This window comes from Perognathus longimembris, chromosome 14 (assembly GCF_023159225.1).
Source record: "Perognathus longimembris pacificus isolate PPM17 chromosome 14, ASM2315922v1, whole genome shotgun sequence".
Taxonomy (NCBI): domain Eukaryota; kingdom Metazoa; phylum Chordata; class Mammalia; order Rodentia; family Heteromyidae; genus Perognathus; species Perognathus longimembris.
This window is the reverse complement of record NC_063174.1, coordinates 61654823-61664946: the sequence shown is the minus strand read 5'-3', so window position 1 is coordinate 61664946 and position 10124 is coordinate 61654823.

The following is a 10124-nucleotide window of genomic DNA, read 5'->3' as shown; positions in this document are numbered from 1 at the left end:
TCCCTCCCTCCCTGCCTCCCTCCCTCCCTCCCTGCCTCCCTCCCTCCCTCCCTGCCTCCCTGCCTCCCTCCCTGCCCATCCACCTGCCCTGGTCAGCTCAAGTCCCCTGGGGCAGCAGCTGGGAGCCCGCACCCACTTTCCATCCCTGCACAGGAATCCACCATAAAGCAAGCGACAGAGGAAGGTGGGAAGACGGACAAGAAGGGTGCGGGCTCCGCGTGACCCGGCAGACGCCCGGCAGGCTCTGTCCAGGAGGGGCTTCCGGAGCCTGGAACTTCCCAGGACAGCAGCTCAGGACAGGAGGCGCGGCCTTGCCGGGCTCCCCCAGCTGCTTCGCCACCGAGCTCCCGCCAAAGGCTCCGGGGCCCTACCCCGGGGTGCCCACCCCGCAGAGGAAGGCAGCCCCCCCCCCCGGCGGGCAGCACCGGCAGCCAGCAGCTGGGGACGCCCAGGCCCGAGGCCAGGCAGGCGCCTCCAAGGCTAGCAGCCTGGGCCTTCCCAGAGGGGCGTGTCGGCCACACCTCCTGGCGCCCGGCCCTTCTCCCCCCCCACGCCCCCCCACCCTCCCAGCTCGTGGCTGGTACCAGGGCCCGGGCCTGCCGTGGCTACGCCCTGCAGGGCAGTGCCCCCCCCCCCGGGCTCCAGGCCACCGCGGGGCCTTCTCTGATCCTCCTGGCCCTTCACCTCCCTTTCTAAAGACCCCAGAACTCTGGCCAGCCTGATTGTGGGGTCCCACGGGCTAGGGGCAGGCCTGGCAGCTACGTTGGAAGAGCTGGTAGGTGGGGGGGGAGGGCAGGAGGTGGAGGGGGACGGGCAAGCAGTTCACAGGCGTTGGCATTGGTGTTGCCAGTGACAGGAGAGGACGGCAGCCGCGCTGGGTCCAGGGACGCAGGTCTGGGGTCACACGGATGGGGGACTCCTTAGGACAGTCACCCCACCCCACCCCCGCCCCCAGCTCTGGGAAGCGCGTGGCAGCACGCCCCTCCCTGTTCACTCCGGGAGAGCTAACCACAGGGCTGGCCCAGCCGCCTCTGACTCTCAGCCCGGCTTCTGCCCTCTTAACGCCTCCCAGTGAGCGCGGCACCTCAACCTGGAGGCCTCGGGGGACAGGCAGGCCGGCAGCCACTGAGTGGCTGGCCGGGGGGGAGGGGGAGGAAAGGAAGGCAGGCAGCCGGGAAGGAAGGGAGGAGGAAGAGAAGGAAGAAGGAAGGAAGGAAGGAAGGAAGGAAGGAAGGAAGGAGGAAGGAAGGAAGGAAGGAAGGAAGGCAGGAAGGAAGGAAGGAAGGGAGGAAGGAAGGAAGGGAGGAAGGAAGGAAGGAAGGGAGGAAGGAAGGAAGGGAGAGAAGGAAGGAAGGAAGGGAGGAAGGAAGGAAGGAAGGAAGGAAGGAAGGAAGGAAGGCAGGAAGGAAGGAAGGAAGGAGGAAGGGAGGAAGGGAGGAAGGAAGGAAGGAAGGGAGGAAGGAAGGAAGGGAGGAAGGAAGGAAGGAAGGGAGGAAGGAAGGAAGGAAGGAAGGAAGGAAGGCAGGAAGAAGGAAGGAAGGCAGGAAGGAAGGAAGGAAGGAAGGAAGGAAGGAAGGAGGAAGGAAGGAAGGAAGGCAGGAAGGCAGGAAGGAAGGAAGGAAGGCAGGAAGGCAGGCAGGAAGGAAGGAAGGCGAGAAGGAGGGAGGGGGGAGGGAGAGGAAGAGGCTGGCGGGACGCCTGCGGAGCAGGGCCCCTCTGCCTCCTGACGCCCCTCTGTTCCGCCCTCCCCGCGTGCCCGCAGCCGCGCTGGGGTGGCCGCTCCACTAAGCCCCGCTCCATGCGGCCCTCCGCCCGGGGCCTCGTGGGATGGGCCCCAGGACCAGGGAGAGCCCCCCTCTCCCTCGCCCGCAGGGCGGCCCGTTGCTAGAGCCCACAGCCCCGGCGCCGGGCCGGGCTGGAGGACCCCCGAGAGCAGGCCGTGCTTGCCACAGCCCAGAGCCCCGGCGAGCCGGACGAACGGCAGCGGGACGGACGGTGTGGCTCTCGGTGCCCTCTCAGAAGAGGGGGCCCCACCGGCCCTGCGCCCCAAGCCTCCACACAGAAGCCCCCGCCCCCGGGGCACAGAGCGCGGAGGGGAGGGGGGCCGCACCGCGCCCCGCCTTCGTCCTCCTTCCCATCTGCCCACGCAGGCGGCTCCCAAATCGGATTAGACGCCGCTTCCTGAGCAGGAAATGAACGGACTCGGCGGAAAGCCCAGCGCGGCCAAGACCCCCTCTCCAGTGACGTTCCATCCAGAAAGTTCTCCTGCTCCACAACACCTGCCCCCTCCCCGCAGGACAAAAGCCGGAAGAGCCGGGGGGCCCAGATAAGAGGGCGGGGGGGGGGAGCTGGGGGGGAGGGGAGAGGGGAGGGGAGGAGGGAGGGGAGGGGACGGGAGGGCCAGCACCAATTACACCATTGATCCACCGGTGAAATTCACTTAGCAGCTTCACTGGGGGCTTGATTACTGCGAACAACTTAATCCTTCACCCGGGAAGTCCATCCTGGGTCCCGGGGGGCGCCCCTCCCCCCCCCCCGCCAGGGAACAGCCAGCTGGGCCCACCGAGGCACCGGGTCCCCCACCCGGCCACACGCCCCGCACCTGGGGCCGGCCGACCCCCTCGCTACCCACAATGGCCGCTCCCCAACCCCTGAGTGTGGGAGGACAGGCAGGCTGGGGACCGGCAACCCGGCGCCCAGACCCGACTGGGGCCCGAAAGAGGGGCGACGGGAGCCACAGAAGGTGAGTAAAGGGGGGGGGATGGGGGGGCGGAGCTGTGCCTGCCGCTCAGGGCGGGGGGGAGGGGAGGCAGGGTGTGCGGCCCAACCCCCCCCACACCCACCCCACCCCAGGTGTGCAGCCCAACGCCCCCCACCACACCCACGCTCCCACCCCCCCCATGTGCGGCCCAACCCCCCCACACTCCCAACCCCCCCGTGTGCGGCCCAACCCCCCCCACGCTCCCACCACCCCCCCCCGTGTGCGGCCCAACCCCCCCCACGCTCCCACCCCACCCCAGGTGTGCGGCCCAACCCCCCCCATGCTCCCACCCCACCCCAGGTGTGCGGCCCAACCCCCCCACGCTCCCACCCCACCCCAGGTGTGCGGCCCAACCCCCCCCACGCTCCCACCCCACCCCAGGTGTGCGGGCCCAACCCCCCCCCACGCTCCCACACCCCCCCGTGTGCGGCCCAACCCCCCCACACGCTCCCACCCCACCCCAGGTGTGCGGCCCAACCCCCCCCACGCTCCCACACCCCCCCGTGTGCGGCCCAACCCCCCCACACGCTCCCACCCCACCCCAGGTGTGCGGCCCAACCCCCCCCACGCTCCCACCCCCCCCCGTGTGGGGCCAACCCCCCCCACGCTCCCACCCCCCCCGTGTGCGGCCCAACCCCCCCCCACACGCTCCCACCCCACCCCAGGTGTGCGGCCCAACCCCCCCCACGCTCCCACCCCCCCCGTGTGCGGCCCAACCCCCCCACACGCTCCCACCCCACCCCAGGTGTGCGGCCCAACCCCCCCCACGCTCCCACCCCCCCCCGGTGTGCGGCCCAACCCCCCCCACGCTCCCACCCCACCCCAGGTGTGCGGCCCAACCCCCCCCCATTGCTCCCCCCCCCCCGTGTGCGGCCCAACCCCCCCACACGCTCCCACCCCACCCCAGGTGTGCGGCCCAACCCCCCCCCACGCTCCCACCCCACCCCAGGTGTGCGGCCCAACCCCCCCCACGCTCCCACCCCACCCCAGGTGTGCGGCCCAACCCCCCCCCACGCTCCCCCCCCCCGGTGTGCGGCCCAACCCCCCCCACGCTCCCACCCCCCCCCCCGTGTGCGGCCCAACCCCCCACACGCTCCCACCCCACCCCAGGTGTGCGGCCCAACCCCCCCCCCACGCTCCCACCCCCCCCCAGGTGTGCGGCCCAACCCCCCCCCCCACGCTCCCACCCCCACTGCCCTCTGGGAACGCTGAGGCCGCCCCCTCCCGGGACTCCAGACAGGATGGGGGGAGCTGAGCGACACCCCTTGGGCAGAGCGAGAGCAGCACAGAGACCGTGGCTCAGGGGCGCGTCCACGGACAGGCAGGCCACGGATCCCCAGAACACACCGAGGGGCGTGGCTGGCGGGACCCCACCACCCACCCGCCTGACAGGTGTGGAGCAAGGCCCACGCCACAGCCCAGCACACCGGTTTACAAAATTAGCACTTCACAAACATTTCTCACCCCAGGCGGCTTTCAGCAGGGCAATGTGCCACAGGTGCACACGCACACACACAGAGAGCCGTGCCATGTGTGCACACACACAGAGAGCCGTGCCACGTGTGCACACACACAGAGAGCCGTGCCACGTGTGCACACGCACACACACAGAGAGCCGTGCCACGTGTGCACACACACAGAGAGCCGTGCCACGTGTGCACACACAGAGAGCTGTGCCACAGGTGCACACGCACAGAGAGCCGTGCCACGTGTGCACACACAGAGAGCTGTGCCACAGGTGCACACGCACACACACAGAGCTTGTGCCACAGGTGCACACGCACAGAGCTCATGCCACAGGTGCACACGCACACACACAGAGCTTGTGCCACAGGTGCACACACAGAAAGCTTGTGACACGTGCACATGCACACACAGAGCTGTGCCACGTGTGCACACACACAGAGCTGTGCCACGTGTGCACACACACAGAGGCGAGGCTCTGGACCCCGCCCTGGGTCCTCGGTGCCACGCACACGGGCTGCTCCCGGGCAGAGGGGGCGTCTGGAGAAGAGTAGCCCCACTGTCTGCCCCACGACGCCTCTGACGCTCCCCGGGGTCTGCCACGGTGAGCCCCCGTGCCCCCCCTGCTGGGGCGACACCCCACAGGAAGCTCCTCAGCGTCACTTCCTGCCTGAGGAGGGGCGCCCGGGCCCCGCCCTCCCTCCGCAGGCCCCGCCCGCCCTCCGCAGGCCCCGCCCGCCCTCTGGGCCCCCGCCCTCTCTCCGCAGGCCCCGCACGCCCCTCCGCAGGCCCCGCCCTCCCTCCGCAGGCCCCGCCCGCTCTCCGCAGGCCCCGCCCGCCCTCCGAAGGCCCCGCCCTCCCTCCGCAGGCCCCGCCCGCTCTCCGCAGGCCCCGCCCTCCCTCCGCAGGCCGCGCCCCCCGCCCCCTCCCCCCCCCGCCCTGCTGGGGCCTCGGGCCACCTCCCAGGGGAGGCCGAGCTCTGCCGGGTGCCGCAGGGCGCCGCCGAGGCGGCTCGTGATGGCAGCGCTGAGCGCTGAGCGCGCCGCGCCGGAGCAGGGCCGGCTCCCGCGGAGACGAAGCCCTCACGACGCGGCCGCCCCCGGGCCGCCCTGCCCTCCGCCCGGGAGCCCGCGCAGGGCCCGGGACCAGCCCGGCGCCCCCTGACCTCAGGCCCCTGCCCTCCGTGCCCCTTCAACCCGCCCCCCGCATTCCCACGCGGGGGGTGCAGCCCTTCCCCACGGCACCCCGCGCCGGAGGCCGCGCCCGGCTCCCCCCGCGGCCCTCCCTCCTGCGGAGCCGTGAGACGGACAGACGGACGCCCGGCACGAGGACGGGGCCCTCCCTCCCTCCCGCCCCGTCCCGACCCGCACCCCACGCACGGCTCGGGGCGCGGGCGGGCGGCGCGCGGGGCCGGCAGGGCGGGACCCACGCAGGGCGGGGTAGAAAGACGAGAAGCTCAGGCTGAGGGGTGGGGGGACGGACGGGACGGACGGACAGGGTGAGCCCTCGCCTGCCCCATCCCGCCGGGACCCCCGGCCACTGCCCGAGCGGCCGCCTCTCCCTTCGTCCGTCCCGACCCTTCCCCGGGCCTCGCGGGGCCCCCCGACCCCCGCGCGCCCCGCAGCCCCGCCCGGGCCCCCCGCGCCCCGGCCTCCCCCGGCCCGCCCCAAAGCCGGCGTTTGCCAAACAGTCGATAAATTATTCAGTTTGCGAAATGCCATTATGTGTGAGTTTACTTAATTGAATAGAATAATTTATGGTGAGACCCGGGGAGGGGGGATCGATGCGCGATGGCAGGCGGAATGATGGAGCGGGTGTCGCGGAGGCGATTTGATTTTTATCCCTCATTATAATAATGTTAAGGGGGAAACATCAGCTTGGGTCGGAATCAATATTTGCAGAGTGGCCGGACCATGAATTTTAACGGTCGGTGGCAAGAAGGCGGCCGGGCCCGTCAATAATTAACGTCGCGGCTGCCGCCACGCGGACCGGCCGGGTCTGGGCACCGGCGCCCGCTGCCCACGCGCGCGCCGGCGATCGTGAGAGGTCATTCAGGGACGGGCTGTGGGTGAGGCTCGCGCAACACGCCTGGCGTGACTCAGGACACGGTGACACGGAGGCGAACCACAAATCACCCCGGACAGAGGCGGCCGGCAGCCCCTCCCTCGCCAGCCACGGGGGGGGGGGGCGAGGGGGGGAGGGAGGAGGGGGGAGGGAGGTGCCCCGCCCCCCCGGCCCCGCTCCCGGCCCCCAGAGGGCAGCAGAGAGGCAGCAGCAGGCCCCAGACGGCGTCGCAGGGCCGCCCACGGCCTGGGCCCGGCTGGCGGTACAGAGCAGGTTCCAGATGCTTCCTTCCTTCCCGGAGGGCCTCCTCGCCTGACGGGGGGACAAGGCCGCCGGGGAGGAGCCGGACGGCTCCCGAAGCTCCCGGCCACAGCTTTCGCACCCAGAGCCGGAGCCTCACCAAGCTCCCCCCCCCCCCCCGCCCGCCCTTCCCACCGAGGGCGCCGGGCCTGCGCTCCCCCCCCCCGCCCGCCCCTTCCCACGGAGGGCACCGGGCCCGCACTCCCCCCCCTTCCCACGGAGGGCACCGGGCCTGCGCTCCCCCCCCCCCCGCCCGCCCCTTCCCACCGAGGGCGCCGGGCCCGCACTCCCCCCCCCCCCGCCTGCCCCTTCCCACCCAGGGCGCCGGGCCCGCGCTCCCCCCGCCCCTTCCCACGGAGGGCACCGGGCCTGCACTCCCCCCCCCCGCCCCTTCCCACGGAGGGCACCGGGCCTGCACTCCCCCCCCCCCCGCCCCTTCCCACGGAGGGCACCGGGCCTGCACTCCCCCCCCGCCCGCCCCTTCCCACCGAGGGCGCTGGGCCCGCGCTCCCCCCCCCTTCCCACCGAGGGCGCCGGGCCCACACTCCCCCCCCCACCCGCCCCTTCCCACCGAGGGCACCGGGCCCGCGCTCCCCCGCCGCCCGCACTCCCCCCCAGCCCCTTCCTGAGGGTGGCCAGGCCCGCGCTCCCCCCCCCTTCCCACCGAGGGCGGCCGGGCCCGGGGCTCCCGTTCGCTGGCCCCAGGGGACCGTGGCTGTCACGAGAAGCCGGCGTGACCCTGCTCACCGCCTCTCGCCGTCACCCAAACCCGACCCACTGGGCGGCGTCTGCCAGCTCCGCGACGCCAACCCGGACTCCAGGCGGTTTCCCTCACGCGGCAGGATGGAGACGACTCGACTCTTCATTGTTTAATGACAAATATGTGTAGCAACTGGCTCTAGAAAACTAAAAACGTAGCAAGTGTGACTTGGCAGGCAGCAGGCGCGGGGGCCGGCACAGCCTCTCCCGCGGGGTGGCTGTGGGCAGATCACGGGCGGGCGGGCGGGCGGATAGATGGGTGGGTGAGGGGATGACTCAACAGATGGCTGGACGGATGGACGGATGGACTAAATGGGCAGATGGGTGAATCAGTAGATGAATGGATCAGTGGATGGTGGGCAGGCAGGTGGGTAGATGGTGGGTGGCGTGTGGGTGGGTGGGCGGGTGGGTCTGCGGGTGTGGGAGGGGGAGGGGAGCGTGGGTTCGCAGGTGGGTAGAGAGGTGGGTGGGTGGGTGGGCGGGGGGGTCTGCGGGTGTGGGAGGGGGAGGGGAGCGTGGGTTCGCAGGTGGTAGAGGGGTAGATGGGTGGGTGGGTAGGGCGTGTGGGTGGGGGTGGGCGGGTGGGTCTGCGGGTGTGGGAGGGGGAGGGGAGCGTGGGTTCGCAGGTGGGTAGCTGGCGAGAGGAGAGCTGGATGCGTGGACAGCAGGTTCTGTGTCCGCGTGGGACGCGGCCCTGAAGCACGCGGGGCAGAGGCCGAGCGAGGCTGCGCAGCCTCCTGCTGCCCCCGCAGCCAAGCCACCGCCAGCACAGCTGAGCCCACGCCCGTCCACGCCTCGGGACCGCGTGGGGCCGGGCTGGACAGCCCCGCCAGCCCCGCCAGCCCCGCCGTCAGCCCCGCCAGCCCCACCAGCCCCGCCAGCCCCGTCAGCCCCGCCAGCCCCGCCAGCCCCGCCGTCAGCCCCGCCAGCCCCACCAGCCCCGCCAGCCCCGTCAGCCCCGCCAGCCCCGCCAGCCCCGCCATCAGCCCCACCAGCCCCATCAGCCTCGCCAGCCCCGCCATCAGCCCCACCAGCCCCATCAGCCTCGCCAGCCCCGCCATCAGCCCCGTCAGCCCCGCCATCAGCCCCACCAGCCCCGCCATCAGCCCCACCAGCCCCATCAGCCTCGCCAGCCCCGCCATCAGCCCCGCCAGCCCCATCAGCCTCGCCAGCCCCGCCATCAGCCCCACCAGCCCCGCCAGCCCCACCATCAGCCCCGCCGTCAGCCCCGCCAGCCCCACCATCAGCCCCGCCAGCCCCACCATCAGCCCCGCCGTCAGCCCCACCAGCCCCGCCAGCCCCACCATCAGCCCCGCCGTCAGCCCCACCAGCCCCGCCAGCCCCACCATCAGCCCCGCCAGCCCCACCATCAGCCCCACCAGCCCCATCAGCCCCGCCAGCCCCGCCATCAGCCCCGTCAGCCCCGTCAGCCCCGCCATCAGCCCCGCCGTCAGCCCCGTCAGCCCCGTCAGCCCCGCCGTCAGCCCCGTCAGCCCCGTCAGCCCCGCCATCAGCCCCGCCATCAGCCCCGCCAGCCCCGCCAGCCCCGCCAGCCCCGTCATCAGCCCCACCAGCCCCGTCAGCCCCACCATCAGCCCCGCCAGCCCCGCCAGCCCCGCCAGCCCCGCCAGCCCCGCCATCAGCCCCACCAGCCCCGTCAGCCCCGCCATCAGCCCCGCCGTCAGCCCCGCCGTCAGCCCCGCCAGCCCCACCAGCCCCGCCAGCCCTGTCAGCCCCGTCAGCCCCGTTGGGGGGGTGGGCGGCCTCTGACACCTCCCTTGGCGCTTCCTGACGCGCACGGTGCTGAGCCTCGCGTTGGGGAAGTCGAGGAAACCCAGTGCATCCCGGCCCCTGTGGTCCAGCACGCCGCTCCCCGCGCCCCCGCACCCCTGCGCCCCCAGCCTGCAGAAACGAGGGCCAGGCCTGCCACGCAGGAAGAGCACAGGCTTCCCCAGGACGGTGCAGCACCGGAGGCCGCCTGCTGGGGGGCGGGGGGGGGGGCAGAGGCCGCCTGCTGGGGAGGGGGGGCAGAGGCCGCCTGCTGGGGGGCGGGGGGGGCAGAGGCCGCCTGCTGGGGGGGTGGGGGGGGCAGAGGCCGCCTGCTGGGGGGGGGCAGAGGCCGCCTGCTGGGGGGTGGGGGGGCAGAGGCCGCCTGCTGGGGGGGCGGGGGGGGCAGAGGCCGCCTGCTGGGGAGGGGGGGCAGAGGCCGCCTGCTGGGGGGCGGGGGGGCAGAGGCCGCCTGCTGGGAGGGGGGGCAGAGGCCGCCTGCTGGGGGGCAGGGGAGGGGGGGTCAGAGGCCTGACTGCTGGGGGGGCAGAGGCCGCCTGCTGGGGAGGGGGGGCAGAGGCCGCCTGCTGTGGGGCAGGGAGGGGGGTCAGAGGCTGACTGCTGTGGGGGCAGAGGCCGCCTGCTGGGGGGGGCAGAGGCCGCCTGCTGGGGGGCGGGGGGGGGCAGAGGCTGCCTGCCTGGGGGGCGGGGGGGGCAGAGGCCGCCTGCTGGGGGGTGGGGGAGGCAGAGGCCGCCTACTGGGGAGGGGAGGCAGAGGCCGCCTGCTGGGGGGCGGGGGGGGCAGAGGCCGCCTGCTGGGGGGCGGGGGGGTTACAGAGCAGAGCTGGGCGGGGTGAATGGCAGCCAAGGCTGGAACCCTCTGCCCACAGCCCAGCTCTCGGGCTGCCGCCTCCCGGGCCAGCGGAGACGCCCCCCACCCCCCCACCCCCCGAGGCCCCACAAGCCCGGCTTGCCGAGCAGCAGACCCGGGAGGACAGGCCGGCGGCGG